A 25,820-nucleotide genomic window follows, 5' to 3' on the forward strand; every position below is an offset into this window, starting at 1 on the left:
CAAGATCACGCCATTGCACTCCAGCCTGGGTACCAAGAGCGAAACTCCGTCTCAAAAAAAAAAAAAAAAAACCTAGATGACGGGTTGACAGGTGCAGCAAAGCACCATGACACATATATACTTATGTAACAAACCTGCACATTATGCATATGTATTCCAGGACATAAAGTACAATAAAAAAATTAAAAATTAGAAAAAAGAAAGCATACCTATATAATTGGTACAGGGGTACCATGATTAAGACCACATTTTTATTATTACAAAAGAGAAGTCATGATGGAGTTGCAAGAATTATACTAACATAAAGATAAAGTAAAAAAGACAAGCAAAGAAAACCCAGAAAACTTAGGTCAGAATAATATAATCTTGCCAAAGTTGATATGGCAATGTGTAAGTAACTGATCTTTTTTTTTTTTTTTTTTTTTGAGACGAGTTTCGCTCTTGTTACCCAGGGTGGAGTAAAATGGCGCGATCTCGGCTCACCGCAACCTCCGCCTCCTGGGTTCAGGCAATTCTCCTGCCTCAGCCTCCTGAGTAGCTGGGATTACAGGCACGCGCCACCATGCCCAGCTAATTTTTTGTATATTTAGTAGAGACGGGGTTTCACCATGTTGACCAGGATGGTCTCGATCTCTTGATCTCGTGATCCACCCGCCTCGGCCTCCCAAAGTGCTGGGATCACAGGCGTGAGCCACCACACCCGGCAAGTAACTGATCTTGATTAGTTGATAAATTGCTCAATGTTTTCGTTCATGTCTTCTTAGTATTAATAACCAATAATCATTATTGTTTCTCTGTCAATTAAAAAAATAGACGAGGCTAAGCTGTGATGTTCAGTAGGTTAGGTGTTATTAAATGCATTTTTATTTTATTTATTTTTCTGAGACAAGGTTCCACTCTGTCATCCAGGCTGGAGTGCAGCTGCGTGACCATAGCTCACTGCAACCCTGACCTCCTGGGCTCAAGCAACCCTCCCACCTCAGCCTCCTAAGCAGCTAGAACTACAGGTGTGCACCTTCATATTCAGTTAATTTTTTTGTGTTTATAGAGATGGGCTCTCTCTATGCTGCCGAGGCTGGTCTTGAACTTCTAACCTCAAGTGATTTTCCTGTCTCAGCCTTCCAAACCCCTAGGATTACAGGTGAGAGCAGCTGTGCTTGGACATTAAATGTATTTTTTACTTAGGATATTTTCAGCTTACAATGGGTTATAGGGGTGAACCTCTGCCATAAGTCACAGAGCATCTGTACATATTAGCCATAATTTATAAACAGTTTCTAACTGATGAGCACTTGGGTATCTTTTTTCGCTATAACAACACTGCAATTGTGTCTGTATCTTTCTGTACTTACAAGAATATCTGCAGGATACATTTCTAGAAGTGGAATGATTGCATCAAAGTGTGCATATTTTACATTTTTATTAATATTGCCAAATTATTCTCCAAGAAGTTTATACCAATTCATCCTGCCACCACCGGCATCTCAGAGTGCTTGCTTACCTATGTTCTCCACAACTCTGGGTTTCACTTTTCCCCCGTTTGACAGGATTTATTTTTTAGGCTGAACCTCAACTGGACTTTTTTAAGCATATGTAATTCTACTTATGAAATAGACTTCTTTAATTATCAGTGAAGTTAAACAACATTTATTATCCATTTGCATTTATTTAAATTAAAAAAATTATTTGTCCACTTTTCCATTGGGTGGTTAATTTTCTTATCATTTTATTCAGTTTTTCTGTACATTAAAGAAATTACCTCTCTAACCATTATTTACTGTGATATTTCCCCCCCCCCCTTTATTTTAGGTTCATGGGGTATACGTGCAGATTTGTTACCTGAGTGAATTGTGTGTTGCTGAGGTTTGGGGTATGAATGATCCCAAAACCAAGAAAGTAAGCACAGCGCTAGGTAGGTGGTTTTTCAACCCTCCCTCCTACCCTTCTTCCACCCCAGGAGTCCCTAATGCCCAGTGTTTATTGTTTCCATCTTTGTGGCTATGTGTACTCAATGTTTAGCTCTCACTTTAAGTGAGAATGTGTGGTACTTGGTTTTCCGTTCCTACGTTAATCCACTTAGGATAATGGCCTCCAGCTGCATTGGTGTTGCTGCAAAGGACATGATTTTGTTCTTTTTCACGGCTGAATAGTATTCCATGGTGTATATATACCATATTTTCTTTATCCAGTCCACCACAGATGGGCATCCAGGTAGATCCCATGTCTTTGCTATTGCGAAAAGTGCTGGGATGAACATATGAATGCATGTGTCTTTTTGGTAGAACGATTTATTTTCCTTTGGGCATACACCTAGTCATGAGATTTCTGGGTCAAATAGTAGTTCTGTTTTAAGTTATTTGACAAATTTCCAAACTGCTTTCCACAGTGGTTAGATTAATTTACATTCCCACCAAGAGGATTTATAAGTGTTCCCTTTTCTCTACAACCTAACCAACATCTATTACTTTTTGACTTTTTAATAGTAGCCATTCTGACTGGTGCGAGATGGTGTCTCATTATGGTTTTGATTTGCATTTCTTGAATGATTAACGACATGGAGAATTTTTTCATATATTTATTGGCTGCATGTATGTCTTCTTTTGAGAAGTGTCTCTTCGTGTCCTCTGGCCATTTTTTAATGGGGTTATTCCTTTTTTGCTTGTTGATTGTGGAAGTTCCTTATAGATCCCGGACATTAGACCTTTGTTGGATCCATAGTTTGCAAATATTTTCTCCCGTTCCACAGGTTGTCTGTTTACTCTGCTCATCGTTTCTTTTGATGTGTGGAAACTCTTCAGTTTAATTAGGTCCCACTTGTCAATTTTTGGTTTTGCTGCAATTGCTTGTGGGGACTTAGTCATAAATTCTTTGCCAAGGCTGATGTCCAGAATGCTATTTCTTAGGTTTTCTTCTAGGATTTTTGTAGTTTTAGATCTTATGCTTAAGTCTTTAATCCACCTTAAGTTAATTTTTGTATATGGTGAAAGGTAGAAGTCCAGTTTTATTCTTCTGCATATGGCTAGCCAGTCAAGTACGCTCTTTTTCTGGTTGCAGGGATGGTTCAACATATGCAAATCAATAAGTGTGATTCACCACATAAGTAGCAGTTAAAACAAAAACCATATGATCATCTCAATAGATGTAGAAAAAGCTTGTGATAAAATCAAACATCCCTTTATGATAAAAACCCTCAACAAACTAGGCATTGAAGGAATATAACTCAAAATAATAAGAGCCATCTATGATAAACCAACAGACAACTTTATACTGAATGGGCGAATGCTGGAAGCATTCAATTTAAGAGTTAAAACAAGACAAGGATGCCCATTCTCACCACTACTATTCAACATAGTACTTGAAGTCCTAGCCTGAGCAATCAGGCAAGAGAAAGAAATAAAAGATATCCAAATAGGAAAAGAAACAGCCAAATTATCTCTCTTTGCCGTGGATACAATTCTATATCTAGAAAACCTTAAAGATGTTGCCAGAAGTCTTATAGAGCTGATTAAGGACTTCACCAAAGTTTCAGGATACAAAATTGATGTACAAAAATCAGTAGCATTTCTATACACCAATAATGTTCAAGCTGAGTCCCAAGTCAAGAACACAATCTCATTTACAGTAGCCACATACACCCACAAAAGAAAATACCTTGGAATTCATCTAACCAAAACAGTCAAAGATCTCTACAAGGAGAACCACAAAACACTGCTGAAATAAGTCATAGATTATACAAACAAATGGAAGAACATTCCACGCTCATGGATTGGAAGAATCACCGTGGTTAAACTGGCCAAAGCAATCTATGGATCCAGTGCTATTCCTATCAAACTGCTAATGTCACTTTTCACAGAATTAGAAAAAAATATTCTAAAATTCATATGGAACTCAAAAAGAGCCTGAATAGCCAAAGCAATTCTAAGCAAAAAGAACAAAGCTGTGGGCATCACACAACCTGACTTCAAACTACACTACAAGGCTACAGTAACCAAAACAGCATGGTACTGATACAAAGACACACATAGACCAATGGAACAGCATAGAGAACCCAGAAGTGAAGCTACACACCTATAGCCACCTGATCTTTGACAAAGTCAACAATAACAAACAATGGGAAAAGGACTCCCTAGTTAATAAATGGTGCTGAGGTAACTGACTAGCCATATGAAGAAGATTAAGATATTCTCTTTTAAATGTTCTTTCTAGATTTTTTTCTAAGGAAATTTCAAAATTAATATGTTTTCACTGTATGGCTTGGATTTATGTGATTATTAGAAAGGTCTTCCTTACTCCAAGATGACACAAAAAAACTGAGTATGTTTTTATTAGTTGTTTCATGGTATTTTTCTATTATATGGAGGCACCATAATTTATTTAGACAGTCCTATAATGATCTTTATGTTGTTTCCAGTATTCCAAAGGCCATGTCCTCTTGTTCTGTCCTGGACTCCCTGAGAAACTGAAAAGCAACAGACAAACGTCTTCCTTATTGAGTGCATTCGTAAAAATGTACGTTTTTCTTCTCTCACTTTAATAATCACCACTATTTTAACCATATTTTATTTCATTTTTTGGTTCATTTTGTTATCCTACTCTCAAATCTTCCCTGCCATTTCACATGTGCATTAAAATGCCAGTGCCCAAAATTGGCATCATACTTTAAGGGTGTGACCAATTTCTAAGTTTAGCAGAAGAATATTTTCCTAGCTCCTGGATGTCATAGACCTATTAATATATTTCACCATCAGAGTTAGCTTTATAAAAACAGCCATACTATACTGCTGACTCATACTCAGCTGGTGGTCTCAAGCCTATCAGATTAATTAAACTAGAAATGATGTCCAATATGTTAGATGACAGAGAAAAAATATTTTAAAAGATCCTGGGATTTTAAACCTTAGGCCAAAAAATGAAACTTATCAGGAAGACCACAGAAAGTTTTTCATTTATGTTTTTAAAAAATTAAAAACAAGAGTGCAAGATAGGGATGATTTTCCTTAACATTTAAACATTGAAAGTTTTTGGATTACCATGATTGAATATTGGCAACAATATTGCACAATGTAATGTGTAAAATGCATTACATTTTCTGACAGCCACTTCACATTGTTGCCAATGTGAAAAATAAAATTAATGGCTAACTGTTCACAGTCGCTCCCTTTTCTCCTTCAGCCAAGGAAAGTTCTTCCTTGGCAAGTTCATTTCCTTGGCGTTGTTAAAAGATTGATGGATTGGGTCGAGGAAAAAGGTTTGATTTAATCTCTTAGAAAAGTTGGAGAGTTGCACAAGAAAAAAGAAGTTGCTGAGAAAGGAAAAAGCCAATAAGCAAGGGCTAAGAGAGCAAGTTTGGGAAGCTTATAAAGGAAAGAAAAGAGAAAGAAATTAGATTAGCTGCTATGTTGTGGCAAGGGGGGCTTTTCAGATGAGGAAAGAGATTTTTAATGAAGTGTTATCACGTGTTAGGAATATTGCATTACATTGTATGTGTTCTGAGAGACTTAGGTAAAATTTAAATATTTTCCAGTTATTTTGGGATGTCTGAAATGTGTGTCTTTGGTTGGAACTTTGAGCTGAAAAGCAGTCACAGGATATCTCAACTATGTACAGTTTACAAAATCCCAGTTTACCTCTGTTGCATCAACAGAGCTGTGGTGATCAGTGCAATACAAATGACAATCATGCCATTTGGTCAGACAACATCTGCCTTATTATCTTCCGCCCTGGGTGACACATTTTTACAAGGTGCATTACTTTGCTATGGCTGCCAGAACTAAGTGCCACATAGTAAGTGGTTTAAATAAACCAAGTTTATTTTCTCACAATTCTGAAGGCTAGAAGTCCAAGATCAAGGTATGGTTAAGGTTAGTTTCTTTGGCGTCATTTCTCCTGGGCTAGTAGATGGTCATCTTCTCCTTGTGTCTTACACGGTCCTTCCTCTGTGTGTGTCTGTGTCTTTAATCTCCTCTTTTTATGAAGACACCAGCCACATTGGATTACTGCAAACTTAATATTGGCAACAACATTGTACAATGTAATGTGCAAAATGCATTACTTTTTTTTTTTTTTTTTTTAGACAGAGTTTCGCTCTTGTTACCCAGGCTGGAGTGCAATGGCACAATCTCGGCTCACCGCAACCTCCGCCTTCTGGATTCAAGCAATTCTCCTGCCTCAGCCTCCCGAGTAGCTGGGATTACAGGCATGTGCCACCATGCCCAGCTAATTTTTGTATTTTTAGTAGAGACGGGGTTTCACCTTGTTGACCAGCATGGTCTCGATCTCTTGACCTTGTGATCCACCCGCCTCGGCCTCCCAAAGTGCTGGGATTATAGGCGTGAGCCACCACGCCCGGCCTGCATTACATTTTTTTGATAGCCACTTCATATTGTTGCCAATGTGAAAAAAGAATAATGGCTAACTGTTCACAGTCTCTCCCTTTTCTCCTTCAGCCTAGGAAAGTTCTTTCTTGGCAAGTTCAATTCCTTGACCTTGTTAAGAGATTGATGGAAGCCAGGCGCAGGGGCTCATGCCTGTATACCCAGCATTTTGGGAGGCCGAGGTGGGTGGATCACAAGGTCAGGAGTTCAAGACCAGCCTGGCCAAGACAGTGAAACCCTGACTCTACTAAAAATACAAAAATTAGTCAGGCATCATGGCAGGCACCTGTAATCCCAGCTACTCGGGAGGCTGAGGCAGAGAATTGCATGAACCTAGGAGGCGGAGGGTGCAGTGAACAGAGATCGCCATCAGTGCATTCCAGCCTGGGTGACCATGCCTGGCTAACTTTTATATTTTTAGCAGAGACAGGGTTTCACCGTGTTGGCCAGGCTGGTCTCAGCCTCCTGACCTCAAGTGATCCACCTGCCTCAGCCTCCCAGAGTGCTAGGCTTACAGGCATGAGCCACCGCACCCAGGCTACTTACCTCTTTAAAGCTCCTATATTCAACTACAGTCACGTTCTGAGATATTGGTGGTTAGGACTTCAAGATATGAATTTTGGGGGAACAAAATTCAGCTCATAACACAAGTCTACTGGCAAATTCACAACTTATTCTCAACTTTAGATCCCTTTAAATTTTATTGCTGATCGTTTAAGAATCTTAACCAAGTTCTCATAATCTTTAAACAACCAGAATATTCTCAACTTCTTCATTAAATTGTTAAAATGTCATGAATTAACTTGGTTGATGCACATTACCGCTATTTGACTCAAAATGATCTAGAATATGGTAGTTTGTTCGGTATGTGAAAATGGTATTATATAAATTGGTCCTTTGGAGATAAGAAATATATATACATGAGGCTAGGTGCAGTGGCTAGTGCCGGTAATCCCAGCACTTTGGGAGGCCGAGGCGGGTGGATCACGAGGTCAAGAGATCGAGACCATCCTGGTCAACATGGTGAAACCCCATCTCTACTAAAAATACAAAAAAATTAGCTGGGCATGGTGGCGCGTGCCTGTAATCCCAGCTACTCGGGAGGCTGAGGCAGGAGAATTGCCTGAACCCGGGAGGCAGAGGTTGCGGTGAACTGAGATGGTGCCATTGCACTCCGGCCTGGGTAAAAAGAGTGAAACTTCGTCTCAAAAAAAAAAAAAAAGAAAGAAAGAAAAAAAGAAATATATATACATGAAAAGAAACAATTTTCTCTTCTGTAAAATGAGGCAACTGGACCAGATAATCTTTAAGGTCTTTTCCAGTTCTAAAATGCTACAATTCTGGATCAAGGACAATAAAAATATAACATGTCATTTAAAAAAATATTAAAATATTGGATCTGTGTTATAAATTATGTGCCAGCAGGAAAGACACAGATGAAGGTAGAAGCTGTAGAAGGTTTTCCTAAAATTTGAATGGGTGAAATAAAATATCTTGGAGGAAAGACCAGGTATGACTGCTAACCTAAATTTAGGCCCCAGAATCACAATAACCCGTATTGATGGTAATTTAGATCCTGAGTTTTACATTGTTTTGATAACCACCATTTTCTTTCATAGTTGCTTCAAAAGTGATCCAGGAGAATCAACCACATACCCTGATGCCCTGTTGTACATTTCATATTTCTGCATAACTGCATGATAAAAATACATTATATCACTCATCTCCTTGGCTTTTATTTCACAGTTTGTTGCAGAAATAGTAGCATTTACTCACTTTTAACTGCTTGTCCACGTATTTAGGCACAGAAGAGCAGACTGTAAACTTCTGCAGTACGCAGATGAGTATCCGAGTTTGACAGCGTTTGAGACATTATATTTATTCATATTTCTCAAGCTCATGTGGAATATCTATGCATACACTTCTCAATAAGGCAGGATTACACAGATTGCCAATCCCTAAAATTCGTTTTTAAAAATACCTTGAACAAGTCAAAAACATGGCTCATCTCTCTGAAGGTTGAAGACAGGCTAATATTTTACTTTTCTTAAAAAAAAAAAAGAGAGAGAGATAAGGACCAACTATCAGGCAAAAGTTGTGAAAATGCAGCAATAATACTTGGAGGTTGCTTTCTGTGGTGAATTATTACACTTTGAAAGATTCTCACACACTGCTGAGGCTCATTTCTGACTTCAAGTTGAAATCACTTTAGCATGAATAATTTTTTTAAATGAAATGCTTTTTGAGGATGGAAAAGAGCCATATTGGATTTTATCTGGTTATTAAATTCCAAAAGGGTCTTGTATCAAGAGAGTGAATATTGTGCCAAGCATTCTTAACATATTCTTTTTAGAAAAATGAGATTGTTACTCATATGAAAACAGATGTTGGTCTAGATAAAGTTAAATGCCTTCATAGGTCTCAAGCATGTGTACATAAAATTATAGAAATTAATTCTAGTTCAAGCAAGGACTTGACTCGTCTTCTGCTGTAAAGGTTTGGGTATCTATGGCTGCATGACAAACCACCCCAAAACTTAATGGCTTAAAATAAAAGTTGGCAAACTTTCTGCAAAGGGCCAAAGCGTACGTATGTTTAAATTTGGTGTGCTGTGCAATCTCTGCCACAAGTACTCAACTTCACTGTGACCCAAAAGCAGCCATAGAAAATATGTGAACACATGGATTTGGCTATGTTCCAATAAAATTTTATTTACAAAAAGAGACAGTATGGCCAGATGCAGTGGCTCACACCTATAATCCCAGTGCTTTGGGGGGCCAGGAGTTCAAGATGAACTTGGGCAATATTGCAAGACCCCATCTCTGGAAAAAGTAAAATAAAAATGAGCTGAGCATGGTGAAGAGCACCTGTAGCCCTGGCTACTTGGGAGGCTGAGATGACTCAAGTCCAAGAGTTTTTGAGGCTGCACTGAGCTATGATCATGCCACTGAACTCCAGCCTGGGCAACAGAGTGAGGTGTTCTCTAGAAATAATTACAATTAAAATTTAAAACATTTTTAAATGACAGTGGGCCAAAACTGGCCCACAAGCTCTAGTTTGCTAACTCCTGGTTTATTAAGGCTCCTAATTCTATAGGTTGGTATTTTGGGCAGGACTCTCAATGGGGATGACTCGTCTCTGCTCTCCAGGATTGGATGGATTGGCATAGGTGTCTGTAGTCACTTGGCAAGGTAGCTAGGGGCTGGCTGGTCCTGGTGTCTGGCGGTTGACTGAGGCTGTTGACTGCATGCCTCAGTTTGCCTTTACACAAGCCTCTTGTGGTAGGGTAGCTCTGGGTTTCTCACATAGTAGCTAGATCCCGGGGAGACAAAGCAGAAGCTTCATGACTTCTGAGGCCTCAGCTAGGAAGCCACACAATGTCACTTCATATTCTATTGGCCAAAGTCACAATGTCACAAGAGATGAGGATATAGAGTATACCTTTTAATGGAAAACTCAAAGAATTTGAGGCTACTTAAAATTCACTGCAGTGAGTAAACTGTCAGAGCAGTGTATCAATTCCCACAAGACTTTTACCAGCAACATTCCTCTGTTGAAACTCACCAGTACTTTGTGCATTATGGTCACAATTCTCACTGTAAATCACACAGCCATAACTTAAGCAAGAAACAAGAATTAATCAAAATTTCCATTCAAAATATTTTGAAATGTTTGTGAAAAGGAAACAGTTATGAAAATAAAAAAGGTCTTTTAAGACTCAGAGTGGAATTATCTCATTTTTATTTTTAATGGGAGCTTGGTTAAAAGGGTCATTTGAGGAGGAGATGGTGAGGGAGGATGTGGGAGGTAATAAACGGGGTGGCTGGATAATCCTCGGAGGTAAAGAGGTTATTGCTTCGGAGTGACTCCGTTTGTGTTAGAAAATTCCCCTCAGTACTTAGGATAGTGGCTCATCCCTGTAATCCCAGCATTTTGGGAGGCTGAGGTGTGCCGATCACTTGAGGCCATGAGTTTCAGACCAGCCTGGCCAATATGGTGAGCCTCTGTCTCTACCAAAAGACTCAAAAAAATTATCCAGGTGTGGTGGTAGAAGGCTGAGGCTGCAGTGAGTTGTGAGTCATGATCATGCTACTACACCCCAGCCTGGGCAACAGAGCAAGACTGTCTAAAAAAAAAAAAAGAAAACTCCCCTCAATGAGTCTTCAGTTACATTTGATTAGGTTGCTGTCTGCCAAGCTTTCCCATGGTAAGTTTACACTTTTTAAACTTTCTCACCAATTAGTTTGTTAAGAGGTAATTTATTCCATTCTCCAAATTTTATCCATTCATTTTAGTAGTTAGTGATTTTTTTCTGAATTAAGTATCTCTACGGTGGTTGTCAAATAACAATTTTCTAATTCCATCATTCCTCCTACATTTACTAGTTGTAAGGGAAATCTTTGTCCTTTCTACATGTAATTGCTTATTTATATCAGCATAGATTTATAAAATCATATTTAATTCAATTTTATAATCCATGTTATTGTTATTTATTTTGATGACCAAATTGTCCCAAATTTTGGCCCATGAGAGCGTCTGAAACCTGGCTTTTCTGTTCTTCTAACACTCCCATCTTTCTTTGAGCATGCCCTTACTTTCTGACACAAGAAGATGCTCCAGGCTCATCTTGTACTTTCCCTGCCTCAACTCTGCCTTGTTGCTTTTAGTTAGTTTAAAAAATAATAAAAGATCTTGATGCTAAATGTGGTCATTGCTATTGGGATATTTCTGTTTTCAGGCCCTCATGACGAACAGAACTAGGCGATATGTGCATATACATATATATGTGTATATATGGATACATTTACAACTATATCTACCTACCTACCTATCTATTAAAACTCATAATTTCACCAGTATTTTCAATTCAACAACACTGGGTCCATTCTCATTTACTCGTTTGTACTTACCTTCTCCAACAGTGAAAATCCTGGCAACCATTTTTCTCAATATAGTGAAGTATTTGTTCTATCTCCCTGTACATAAGTAGTTCCCACTGCTGCCATTGCCCTTCCATGTGAACACTCTTCTCACCCCAGTCATGCTTTGACACATTGTTTCTGGCTGCCACTGCCACTGCCTCCCATGGATGCCTTCCTCATCTCTCAGGCTGCAACTCTGAATGCCAGGTCACCACCACCACTGCTCATCCCCCTGCCCCAAGCTGCCCATACAGACTTTGGATTAAATCTTGAAGGAAGGAGGGCCAGGCACGGTGGCTGAAGCCTGTAATCCCAGCACTTTGGGAGGCCAAGGCGGGTAGGTCATGAGGTCAAGAGATCAAGACCATCCTGGTCAATATGGTGAAACCCCGTCTCTACTAAAAATACAAAAAATTAGCTGGGCATGGTGGCACCCGCCTGTAATCCCAGCTACTCGGGAGGCTGAGGCAGGAGAATTGCCTGAACCCAGGAGGCGGAGGTTGCGGTGAGCCGAGATTTCACCATTGCACTCCAGCTTGGGTAACAAGAGCGAAACTCCGTCTCAAAAAAAAAAAAAAATCTTCAAGGAAGGAAATAATGAATGCATTTTCTTGGTTTGTTCTTTCCATTATATAGATTGGAATCTACACAATACATATTTGTATAACTACAATATAAGGCTTCAAAACCAGTTTTTTGTGTGCCTAGTCTATAGATAACTAAGAATTCTCACAACACATGTGCGACCAGTGACATAGTTGCTCCATTATTGCCAGTATTAGCTAATCTACATCATTCTTTTATGACAGTTGTGCTATTAGGAAGCTATGGTTTTTAGACTTCCAGATAAATTATCTTCCATTGTAAGTATCTTCATATTTATTTTCTTTTTTTGAGACGGAGTCTCACTCTGTTGGCCAGGCTGGAATGCCGTGGTGTGATCCCGGCTCACTGCAACCTCTACCTGTTGGGTTCAAGCAATTTTCAATTCTCCTGCCTCAGCTGCCTGAGTAGCTGGGATTACAGGTGTGTGCCACCACACCTGAATAACTTTTGTATTCTTATTGGAGACAGGGTTTCGCCATGTTGGCCAAGCTGATCTTGAACTCCTGACCTCAGGTGATCTGCCCACCTCAGCCTTACAAAGTGCTGGGATTATAACAGTGAGCCATGGTGCCCACCCAGTATCTTTGTATTTATATCCCTTTGTACTACACATGTTACTGAACAGTTACTGCCATGATTCACAATCCTCCTGAAAAAGGAGTCTATTAGATTCTGTTTAATACCATGTAAGTACAACTCCTACAAGAGCCAAAGCTGATTAGACACTGACCCAAAGGCCATCAACCTATGATTTGACAGGAATAGGGTTTTTCCTAACAGATGCTGTTGGTTCCCTGCCTAAGTCCCCTCCCACAGCATCTTGCTGTAAGCACCTGCCACTTCCCACTTGAGGGAAATGGACAGGCTAGATGACCTGGAAGTTAAAGCCCCTGGAATTAGCATTCAGCCACTGACAGACAGAAGTTGGAGGGGAAATACCCAACTTATTTGCCTCTCAATTGGGATAACTCTGAGAAATATTCTACACTGTCTCCCAGAGTCCCCCAGTGGGATATAAAAACCAGTTGTCTACAGCAGTAACCTGCTCAATGAGGAATCCTTTATGGGCTTCCTTCCCTTTCGTGTCTCAATTTCCCACTCCCTTAAAAGTGCTTCCAGGTACATTCTCCCCAGTTAACTACCAGCTCTTAAATCCTTGCCTCCAACTTGGGTTCTGTGGGAAACCAATGGAAGACAATGATCAGCTGTCACAACAGTTATTAGTAAAGCCAAACAGGCGTTCTTTCTGGGATATTTAAAAAACCTTTTTTAGCTGGACAGAGGGAAACAGATGTGTCCCCACTATTTGAACCACACATTTGGTGGAATGCTAAAGAGAAGATAAAAAAGATTCCCGCCCAGAGGTATCACTCTTTGAATGCAGAACAGCCATCTATCCTAATCTCCAGCTCCTTTTATTTCCATTCCATGTTCACTCTAGCTTTACACTAGCACTCCCAATCCCACTTCCTTGAGTTTAGTTGAGAATTTCTCTTCCTTGACAATCAACTATAACTTGGGAGGCACTATATTTTGCTTTGTGTATTGCAGCTAAAATAAAGCTTTGAACGAAGTAAACACTCAGTTAATATTTGCCTAATGAACAAATGAGAGAATTTTAATGGTAGAGTGGATTTACGAGGATTTAGGACTACTTTGCAAGTCTTAGCTATGAAAAGCTATGAAAAAGTCTTTTTTCCCCTCCACAGAGCAAACACTTGAAGAAATTTTCATACCTTGTAACTAGAAAGACCTATTATTTTTCTGTGCTCAGCATCCCTTTCTACCTTCTGGTGGTTACTGTGTCCCTTCTTCTCACTTCTTTCCCCACAAACATGCACACGTCCTTTGCAAAACTACTTGTCTTTTAATTCCTTGGGTTCTGTCCCTACCCCCAAGAAGGTGTATGTTCCCTACAACTGATCAATCATAATTCCTTATTTTCCAGGGTTTTGGCACGTGACTTGCCCAGAAAAAAATTCTGCCCTTGAGTTTTATAAAGAAGTTAAGTTCTTTTATAAAGAAAGCTCTTTTAATCTCCTGAGTTTGTCATGCTGTGTTAATGTAAGTGTGAATTTGTTAAAGCCTACGCCTCACATCTCATTCCTACCCAACCACAGAAAGAAAAGTCTGTCTTCAGCAGATGTGCTTAGAAGAAACACACAGGGAAATACAGCCTGGACAGAGAGAGGAAGATCTAATAATGTTTTATGTCTCCAGAGTTATCCAAGCCCCCATTACCTTGTATTTCTTTTTTTATAGGAGCCAATAAATTCTCTTTTAATTTTCAGGTTTTTTCTTTTGTTTTTTTGTTTTGTTTTGTTTTGAGACGGAGTTTCACTCTTGTTACCCAGGCTGGAGTGCAATGACGCGATCTCGGCTCACCGCAACCTCCGCCTCCTGGGTTCAGGCAATTCTCCTGCCTCAGCCTTCCGAGTAGCTGGGATTACAGGCACGCGCCACCATGCCCAGCTAATTTTTTGTGTTTTTAGTAGAAACGGGGTTTCACCTTGTTGACCAGGATGGTCTCGATCTCTTGACCTCACGATCCACCCACTTCGGCCTCCCAAGTGCTGGGATTACAGGCATAAGCCACCACGCCCGGCCAATTTTCAGTTATTTTGAGTTTGGTTTTTATCATTTGCAACCAAACAAGATACTATATACAACTGAAAGATTCTTAGCTAATATCCATCCAAGCTCATGTATTATTTCACGTAGAATAAAGGCAAAGTTCTTAATACAGCTTGAAGCACATTTGCATTTGCTGCCTGGGCTCTAGCCACTGAGGCCTATGGTTAGCTTTTTTTCATGCCCTTCCATCTTCCTGAAACCTTTCTGGCCTCCACCCACCCAATATTATGCATTTTATCTTACTTATGCCTTAAGTCTCAGCTCAAATTTCTTTCATGATGCCTTAAACAGACAAGATCCTCTTAATACTCACTCTGAAAGCCCAGGAAGGATTCAATTTTGGTACTTATAAAAAACATTTATTTGCGAGCTTATTTCATAAATGTTCTGTCTCTCTCACTTAACTCTAAGTTACATGTGAGAAACTCTCTGTAAGTTTCAGTTAACAACACACTATCAAACGATAACTTGCATTACTTGAAAGGAAGAAGAAAGTTGCAGTAAACACACTGGTTCACTCACAAATAAACATAGGTTAATAAATTCTACTTTAAAGCCCTCACCAGAGGAATTTTCCTGGTCACATCCAGGCAACTTATAAAAATGGGAAATTTTAAAAACGGATGTATCAGAAACATGTTTTATTTTATCTAGAAAAGAAAGTAGTCGAGTTAACATCTTTTTAGTGTATACGTTAAAAAATAAATTTGTCTTTAATGTAATTCAACCAAAGTGAGCAGAATACAACCAATGCATTCATTTAGAAGTGAATGGAATGATTTGGGGGGAAAAAAACCAACCAGGATTTCTGGCAAGGTTCCCCTTCTGGTTGAAAGCTGCAACAAAGAAGCTGCTACAATGTTTGCAATTTTGTTTCAACGTTAGAGCAAATAACATATAGAAGTCAGCTACTGGAAAAGAGATTCTGAAATGATTTTGTTATATTACTACTTACACAGTCCATCATGGTCAAAAGACCATTTTAGATAAATTTCCATTTTAAGAGGTCATATTACCACATCAGTTTTTTTCCCATGCTATTCTGTCGTGCTCACTCCAGAGAAGAAAACAGATGTGTTTTCTTGATAATGTTGTTGCTCTAATGAAAGTTTTATAAATATAACAAAATTTATTATATTCTTAGTTGGACAATACTTAGTAGTTTTCAATACGGTTGAACAAAATATATATTTCTAGACTTGGAAAGAGCTGTGTTAGCACAATCAGAGACACCTAAAAAAGTGCAGTATTCACCATATCCATGGGGGATACGTTCTAAGACCCCCACTGGATGCCTGAAGCCACAGAAAGTACTCAACATGCAAGTGTACTATGCCTGAATTTCTTTTTCCTTCTTCACAATTTCACAGATAGAAGATTCATTCTTACTGTAGATCTTAGCCACCTCAGTATGTAATTTTTTTCTTTCTCTTTTAAGTGGAGAACTTAAACTTTTTCACTTAAAGAAAGCAACTGATGGATCCTCTTTAGCATATCCGAATTGCCAGCATCACCACTCTTGCACTTTAGGGCCATTAGTAAGTGAAATAACGGTTACTTGAACACAAGCACCACGGTACCATGACAGTTGATCTCATTACCAAAAGGCTACTAAATAACTAACAGACAGGCAGCATAATACACCGAACAAATGGATGAGTCATGTCCCAGGCAGGATGGAGCAGAGCAACATGAGATTTCATCACACAACTCAGGATGGAATCCTATAGAAAACTTAAGAATTATTTATTTCTAGTATTTCCTATTTAACATTTTCAGACCACAATTGATTGTGGGTAACTGAAACCACAGAAGGCAAAACCACTGATAAGTGGGAACCACTTTAAGAATGCTTATATCTCAGGCAGGTGGATCACGAGGTCTAGAGATCGAGACCATCCTGCTCAACATAGTGAAACCCCAACTCTACTAAAAAAAATACAAAAAATTAGCTGGGCATGGTGGCACGTGCCTGTAATCCCACCTACTCGGGAGGCTGAGGCAGGAGAATTGCCTGAACCCAGGAGGTGGAGGTTGCGGTGAGCCTAGATGGTGCCATTGCACTCCGGCCTGGGTAACAAGAGCAAAACTCTGTCTCAAAAAAAAAAAAGAATGCTTCTATCTCAAAAGTAATTTTTTCTCCAACCTGAAATGGCGTCCCTCTCATTTGTGCCAAGTCAAGCTCCCCTTAATTTTCAACAACACAAGGAACTCTCACCTCATAACCTTATTGTTCTGTTTTTTCTATGTCTATATTCTAGTACGCATAGTACTCACTGTATGATATCAGTGATTTCCAATAGTCAATTCAAGGACTACATAATCTGTACTCCAAATCACCTGGAAAACAGTTAAATATATCTTCCAGGCTGGTCACGATAGCTCATCCCTGTCATCCCACCACTTTGGAAGGCCAAAGAGGGCAGATCACGTGTCAGGAGTTCAAGACCAGCCTGGCCAACATAGTGAAACCTCATCTTTACTCAAACTACAAAAATTAGTCAGGTGTGATGGCACACACCGGTACCGAGTAGTCCCAGCTACTCGGGAGGCTGAGGCAGGAGAATCGCTTGAACTAGGGAGGTGGAGGTTACTGAGGGATCTGTGTGGATCGCTCCCGTGTGAGGCCCCTAGGAAATGGGCCTCGCCATACGGTGAGCTTGAGCCGGGACACAGATCCCCGGTTGGGGGAGTCGAGCTGAGAGAAAGCAGGAACCGAGAGAGGGACTATGCTATTCAAAATAATTAACAGACATTACTTTATGAATATGAGGACTTGGGAGGCAATGTGCCCACTTTTGGCTTCTTATGGTTTATTGCTTGATTGTGTTCATTTTGGACCCTTGTTACCTTCATTGTAAAATATTAACTTAAGTATTTACACTTGGTAACTTACCGTAACTTGCTGGGCGTAACTGTAACTTGCTTACAATTGTTAAGTACTTACTGGGCATAACTTACTTGCTGGGCGTAACTTACTTACTATAACTTACTGGGCGTAACTTGCTTACTGTTACTTAAGTATGTTGATCTGGCGTAAGCAACATTAACTTCAGAAAAGTATATAATGTAACATATTGCAAAAATAAAATTGCTGCTTGGACATAGCCTAAGCCAGCCCTCCAGACTCCGCTTTTCTCTTTTCTTTCACTTCGCGCACTCTCTCCGTCAGGTTGAACGAGACATCTATGTTGGCAGTCTCGGGGACTCCCGCAGGTCGGTAGCCCCGCGGCAGACGTGCCGGACCCCAACAGGTTACAGTGAGCCAAGACCACACCACTGCACTCCAGCCTGAAACTCCATTTCAAAAAAAAAAAACTTCCAAATTGCTCCCCGCCCCACCTCTCCCACTTCCAAGATTTGAGTCAATAAATTAGAACATCTAAGGAATCTGAAATCTTTAAAAATATTTTCTGGCCTGGTGCGGTGGCACACACCTGTAATCCCAGCACTTTGGGAGGTGGAGGCAGTTGGATTGCTTGAACCCGGGAGTTTGCGACCAGCCTGGGCAACATAGCAAAACCCATCTCTACAAAAAATACAAAAAGAAGCCTGGCCTGGCAGTGCACACCTGCAGTACCAGCTACCCAGGAGGCTGAGGTAGGAGGATCACTTGAGCCCTCGAATCAGAGGTTGTAGTGAGCCAAGATCATGCCACTGCACTCCAGCCTGGGCAACAGAACAAGACCTTGTCTCTAAACAAATAATAAAAACATTTTCTGTACAACCCTGTCAATAGCAGCATTATTCACAATAGCCAGATGGTGGAAGCAACCCACTGACAGACAGATGGACAAACAAAATGTGGTATGTACATACAATAGGATATTATTCAGCTTTAAAAAAGAAGGAAATTGTGACATGTGCTACAACATGAATGAATCTTAAAGAATTATGGCAAGTAGAATAAGCCAGTGACAAAAAGATAAATATCATGTAATTCCACTTCTATAAGGCACATAGATTTGTCAAATCCATACGGACAGAAAGTAGAATGGTGGTAGTCAGGGGCTGAGGGAGAGGCAACAGGAGTTGTTATTTAAGAATATGGAGTTTCAGTTTGGGAAGATCAAAACAGTTTTAAGGATGAAAAATGTTTTGGAAGATGAAAAAAGTTGGAGATGGATGGTAGTGATGGTTGCTCAACAATGTGAATGTACTTAACAATGAACCATACACTTAAAAGCAGTTAAGATGGTGCATTTTATGTTATGTGTATTTTACCACAACTGAAAACAAGAGTTTAACACGGTAAATTTTATGTCATATGTATTTAACTACAACTAAAAAAAATTCTCATGTGGGAAATGCTGGTCTGTTTTTTGTGTTGATTCTTCATTGTTAATTATCATAATATTTTGTTCATTCATTTCTTTTTAAATGGTTGCCATGCACCATGCATAATTCTAGACACTGGAGACGTAGCCATGACTAAGGCAAACAAGCTCCCTGTTCTCAGAGAGCCATAATTCTACCATCTATGACATCTTATCTGTGAGGATGAAATGGTATAGCATGGGACGGAAACCCAAGTTTACAGTGGCTTTCACACTCAAGATTTTATTCTCTCATATAAATATCAGTTTGGCAGGGACCCAGGATCCTTCCAGCTTTGTTCTTTATGAGCCCTAGGGTATGACTATATAGACACGATCCAGTGTGACTGCTGAAAAACGGTCATTGCACCTGTATTCCTACCAGCAGAAAGGAGAAAATGCAACCAAGGGATTCCTACCAGCAGAAAGGGTCACTGCACCTGTATTCCTACGGCAGAAAGGGTCACTGCACCTGTATTCCTACAGCAGAAAGGGTCACTGCACCTGTATTCCTACGGCAGAAAGGGTCACTGCACCTGTATTCCTACGGCAGAAAGGGTCACTGCACCTGTATTCCTACGGCAGAAAGGGTCACTGCACCTGTATTCCTACGGCAGAAAGGGTCACTGCACCTGTATTCCTACGGCAGAAAGGGTCACTGCACCTGTATTCCTACGGCAGAAAGGGTCACTGCACCTGTATTCCTACGGCAGAAAGGGTCACTGCACCTGTATTCCTACGGCAGAAAGGGTCACTGCACCTGTATTCCTACGGCAGAAAGGGTCACTGCACCTGTATTCCTACGGCAGAAAGGGTCACTGCACCTGTATTCCTACGGCAGAAAGGGTCACTGCACCTGTATTCCTACGGCAGAAAGGGTCACTGCACCTGTATTCCTACGGCAGAAAGGGTCACTGCACCTGTATTCCTACGGCAGAAAGGGTCACTGCACCTGTATTCCTACGGCAGAAAGGGTCACTGCACCTGTATTCCTACGGCAGAAAGGGTCACTGCACCTGTATTCCTACGGCAGAAAGGGTCACTGCACCTGTATTCCTACAGCAGAAAGGGTCACTGCACCTGTATTCCTACAGCAGAAAGGAGAAAATGCAACCAAGGGAATAATCCTTATTTTAGATATACTCTCTGAAAGTGACATCCCACTGACAGTAACTAACAAATGGCCATGCCTAGCAGCAAGGGAAGCTGGAAAACACAATCTTTATTCCTGGCAGACATGTGTTTAGCTAGAATTCAAGTGTTCTCTTACTGAAAAAGAGAATGGACACTGGAAGAGAACTAGCAGACTACTACACAATTATTTTCCCAGTACATCTTGAATTCTTTGAAAGATGAGAGGTCTCTCAACATGCAGAATTATTATAAGCCCCTAAGAGGAAGGCAAAAAGAGCATTCAAAATGATATCCCTCTAGGGACTTCACCCCTGAACAGCCCACTTCGTATTAGCACATTTCCTTTTGATCTGCAGACCTATGGACTAAAGAGACAAACTTTCTCTCCTGCACATTCCCAACATGCAGTTATGGAACAGGTATAAAATAACTGCTATGAACACTGCTTTTTAAAAAGGAACAAAATTGGCTGGGCATGGTGGCTCAAGCCTGTAATTCCAGCACTTTGGGAGGCCAAAGCAGGTGGATCACAAAATCAAGAGATCGAGACCATCCTGGTTAACAAGGTGAAACCCCGTCTCTACTAAAAATACAAAAAATTAGCTGGGCACAGTGGCGCGTGCCTGTAATCCCAGCTACTCAGGAGGCTGAGGCAGGAGAATTGCCTGAACCCAGGAGGTGGAGGTTGCAGTGAGCCGAGATCGCGCCATTGCACTCCAGCCTGGGTGACAAGAGCGAAACTTCATCTCAAAAAAAATAATAATAATAAAGGAATAAAATTGATACACACAGGATTCACTGGTTCACAGCAATATTGAAACCTAGCTGAACATATGTTGCCACTTTCTTGATTAGAGGATCAATTCTATTGCCTAAAACAATTCGCTTTCGCTCTTGGCTCTCCCCTCCTGGCCTTCTTCATTTTCCATGGAAAACAGCCCATTTTATGGCTGCATAATTTTTGCAGCCTATTTCTGCCCATAGAAATTTGGATTTCATTTTGTATTTTCTATGTCTTTCAGTTCAAGTTGATATAATTATTTTAAAATCTTTGAGTTTATGAATCTTATTGTAATTCACTCCATTAAACAGAATTCATCCCCAAAGTTCTCCTTCAAGATAAACCCTTCTCTACCTTGGTCTTCCTATTAGACTCCGGAGGGAAAACATCTTTAAGACTCTTGGAAGCCTTTTTGTGATAAAGATGCTCTGTGGGATACGCCCTTAAGATCCTTACAGGAACTTTTATTTGACTGAATTGTTCTCTGAGGAATCACTTTAGATTTTTCTGAGATCATATCAATGGATCTTATTGTTCTTACCTGGATTTCATCTTTGCTGTGAAGCATTTTACTTAACTGACAAACTTACAGAGCCTAGAAATTACAGTTTCATTTTCTTTTTTTTTTTTTTTTTTTTTTTGAGACGGAGTTTCGCTCTTGTTACCCAGGCCAGAGTCCAATGGAGTGATCTCGGCTCACCACAACCTCCACTTCCTGGGTTCAGGCAATTCTCCTGCCTCAGCCTCCTGAGTAGCTGGGATTACAGGCACGCTCCACCATGCCCAGCTAATGTTTGTATTTTTAGTAGAGACGGGGATTCACCATGTTGACCAGGATGGTCTCGATCTCTTGACCTCATGATCCACCCGCCTCAGCCTCCCAAAGTGCTGGGATTACAGGCGTGAGCCACCGCGCCCTGCCTGATAGTTTCATTTTAAATTCAGTTATGTGTTCATCTTCCTTCTTTCTTCTGTCTTTTACTATAAACAAGAAGAAATAGCCAGAGGGCAATTTCAACATTCTTCCAGTGAATCTCCCTAGCAAGATAATTCAGTTCACTGGGTACAATTTCTGCTTTCTACTTTATTACAGGTTGCTGTGTTGCTAAACGTTCTGCCACTAAGTAACAAAAACCTTCTTCCTCCAGTTTCCAAGAGGAGGAAGGAAACTTACTTACTTTTTCTTACTTTAAGTTCTCTCTACAAGCCTTCTTGAGGACCATGAGACTATCCTACCAGCATCTTCACGCCCTTCCCACTTCCACCTTCTTCCCCAAAGCCACTATCACATTTTTAGATTTTCATTACAATATCCTGCTTCCAGGTAAAAACCTGTTCCAGTTGCTATGGCTGCAAAATAAATTACCCCAAAACTTAGTGGTTCAACACAGCCATTTATTAGGCTCATGGATTCTGGGGATCAGGAACTTTGAGGTAGTGGCTGGTCTCTGTGTTAAAAGATTTGTGAGAAGAAAGACAAGGGTTGGGGATGGGAACCATCTGAAGTCCCATCACTCACATATATGACACTTTATACAAACCGTTCCCTGGGGACCTCGGTCCTTCTCCCTGTGGTCTCTTTGCATGGGCTACTTTTAGGTTCCTTATAGCATGGTGGCTGGATTCTAAGAGAGAGTATCCTGCAAAAGAGCCTGATGATAGCTAAATTGCTTCCTGTGACTTAAACTTGGAAGTCACCCAGTGTTATTTCTACCTTATTGTACCAGTAAAGACAGTTGCAAGGCCCCCTCAAGTTTAAAGACTCCTCTTCTTGCGGGCGGAGTGACAATATTCTAGTGGAGTGTATGAGACCAGAAATAATGCTGTAGTCATTTTGGAAAATACAGGAGAAGCCTAGGAAGGTACTCCTTTAATTCATCTCTTGAATAATAAGCTCATCTCAGACTCTGCTTCTAAGGAACCCAACTGCATTTGTTTCAAGGGCTGCTATAACAAAGTACCACAAGCTGGGTGGTAGAAACAAGAGAAATGTGCTGTCTCACAGTTCTGGGGCAACAAATCCAAGATCGAGGTGTTAACAGGATTGGCTAATTCTGAGGGACGTCTTCCATGCCTTTCTTTTCCTTTCTGGTGGTTTACTGAGAATCTTGGCATTCCTTGGAGCCAAGGCACTCCTAGGAGCATCATTTCACTCTCTGCCTTTATCTTCACATGGTGTCCTCACTGTGTGCATCTTGCTGTGTTCAAATTTCTCCTTTTTATAAGGATGCCCATCATATGGGATTGGGGCCTCTCTAATAACCTCATCTTAACTAACTACATCTGCAATGACTGTTTCCCAATAAGATTGCTTTCTGATATATTGGGGTTAGCACTTTGACGTAGGAATTAAAGGATGGACAGAATTAACTGACCTAATGATAGACGCAGGAGGCAGAGAACTCTCCTAGACAGATAGGAGAGGGTCCCCAGAAGACCTCTGACCCCCCAAGGTCATTGTGTATAGGGGGCTTGCCTAAACATGCCCACGGTGAAAATTTCTGTCCCTTAGCACATGCACAGTTAGGGAAATAACTCATTGTGGAGGGGCTCAGGCCAAGGGCTCTGCAAGTGCACTGGAAGAATGCTATGGAGCCACCAAGAATTTGTGCCTTATACAAATAGGGAACTCATATGGTTTGGCTGTGTCCCCACCCAAGTCTCATCTTGAATTTTTATGTGTTGTAAGAGGGACCTGGTGGGAGGCAATTGAATCATGGTGGCAGGTCTTTCCTGTGCTTTTCTTGTGATAGTGAATACGTCTCACAAGATCTGATGCTTTTAAAAATGGGAGTTTCCCTGCACAAGCTCTCTTCTTTTGTCTGCTGCCATGTGCGACATGCCTTTCACCTTCTGCCATGATTGCGAGGCCTCCCCAACCACATGGAACCGTAAGTCCAATAAACCTCTTCATTTTGTATTTTGCCAAGGCTTGGGTATATCTTTATAGGCAGCATGAAAACGGACTAATATAGGAACCCAGCCCCATCAGCAGCTTTATAGAAGCCCTTATATTCAGCTGTGAAGGGGGCAACCAGCAACCTGCTCTCAGGACCCCTCTTTTTGCTGAGAGCTTCCCTTTCCACTTAATAAATTATTTTCCACTTACTCTTTGATGTCTGTGTGACTAATTTTTCTGGTCGTGAGACAAAAATCCAGAACTAGCCAAGCTAAGGAGTAAAAAATCCTGCATCACTAAGACATAAGAGTATCTACTCTATGGCCAGGTGCAGTGGCTCATGCCTGTAATCCCAATACTTTGGAGGGCTCAGGCAGGTGGATCATCTGAGGTCAGGAGTTAAAGGCCAGCCTGGCAAACATGGTGAAATCCAATCTCTACTAAAAATACAAAAATTTGCCAGGCACACGCTTTGTGGTGGCACAGACTTGTAATCTCAGCTACCAGGGAGGCTGAGGCAGGAGAATCACTCGAACCCAGGAGGCAGAGGTTGCAGTGAGCCCATATTGCACCACTGCACTCCAGCCTGAGTGATAGAGTAAGACTGTCGCAGAAAAAAAAAAAAAAGAGTATCTACTTTATGCTATTTATTAAAAAGATTATCTGAAATACTACATGGAAAGTTCCTGGCACCTGGCAAATGATTAATAAACGTTACCATCATTATTTATCTCGGGATCCAGACACACTGGCACAGCGCTTAGCACACAGCAAATATTGACCATCTTTGGGTTTTGCCTGCCTGGCACTCACTCCATCTTTCTCTGGTAAAAACACCTTGAAACGATCTTTTTGCTAGTCTTGGTGAGGCAGTCATTCAAAATGTCCTGCCCTGCTCTGCCCTGCCCTGACCAAGAGGTGAGTATATGTGTGACCCAAGAATACCGTTTAGACTCTGTCTCCCAAAATTAAATCTCAAGTAGAGTAACGTAGAGATAGAAAATGATGGAGATCATTTATCCTACTAATAATGCCACGAAAAGACTGACCTTTAGTTCCTGCTATCTGGATCCTTAGAGCTGTTTTGATTCTTGGCCTTTTCACAGTCTGGTGCTTACTTAGCATTTCCTCTAATCCTTTGTGCTAGTCCACATCCTTGACCACATTTCTTGTTTCGCCGAAGATAGCCCCAGTGAGTTTCTTTTGTTTGTGCAGAAACAGAAGTAGACGGAAATGTAAATTGATCCTGGACATAGTAGTTATAACTGACACTTAGAATGACAATGTGAAGTTGGAAGGGTCATGGTGAGGCAGGAAAAAGTGCGAACCTCCCCTTCTCTGGCTTAGAAAATGCCCGTCTTCATAAGCGCGTTGTATCTGGAAATTCAGGCAATGTGTCAGTCCAGTGGGAGCTTTGGGAGAGTCAGTAGAAAAATGTCAGCTGGTTGGACCAGGTTGGATACTTTTTTTTTTTAAGCCCAAGATAAGTCACTACAAGTAAGAGATGACTGGCTCATCAGAAAGCAGAAAGAGAGAACAGAAACTGCTAAGGGAAGCCCTTTCTAATTGTGGCCTGTGATCGAAGAGAGATAGCAGTCAGATAATCTTGAGCTGAATTCTCTCCCCTGAGATAACGTTAGTGGAAGTCATGTCTAAGATTCTGAAAACTGAAGAGGAGATAAAAAAGGCTCCCGGAAAAGCCCTACTAAGCACCTCCTTCTGGGCTTTCCCTGACTGATAAGGCTCCACTTAGTCACCACTTCATAGCCCCACCAGTGAAATACATGGGATGTTGGAGCTGAGATTAGTTTTGTCTCTTCCAACTCAAGCTACTGCTTGTCATTGCCCCCAGGAAATGTAAAAAAATGGAGGCTTCGTGGCTGAGAGCTGGAGGGAAGAGGAGAACTCTAAGGCCTGTTGCTATGAGAGAGGACATCCTAGTGTTGGATGTGCATGGAGAGAGCCTCCTAATTTCTAGGAAAATTGTTACTTCTAGATAAACACTTACTAACTTAACACAATCTCCAGGCCCCTGAACTCTTCTCAATGGAAAACTGGGTCCTAAATTAGTTTAACCCTCACAAGTGATCCTCTCCACTGTCCTTTTCAGAGGTGACCACAGTGGACACTAGGCATTTTTGGCTGTTCTCCCAG

General features: G+C 40.8%; 1 long non-coding RNA gene across 1 annotated transcript; it reads right to left on the reverse strand.

Moving 5' to 3' along the window:
• Positions 1-1,734: 1,734 nt before the first annotated feature.
• Positions 1,735-25,091, reverse strand: LOC144577257 (uncharacterized). The gene is made up of 2 exons (XR_013520657.1): positions 24,716-25,091; positions 1,735-4,459 (listed from the first exon to the last, which is right to left on the reverse strand). It is a non-coding gene; the product is annotated as an uncharacterized LOC144577257 (long non-coding RNA).
• Positions 25,092-25,820: the final 729 nt, after the last annotated feature.

This window comes from Callithrix jacchus, chromosome 8 (assembly GCF_049354715.1).
Source record: "Callithrix jacchus isolate 240 chromosome 8, calJac240_pri, whole genome shotgun sequence".
NCBI classification, from domain to species: Eukaryota; Metazoa; Chordata; class Mammalia; order Primates; family Cebidae; genus Callithrix; species Callithrix jacchus.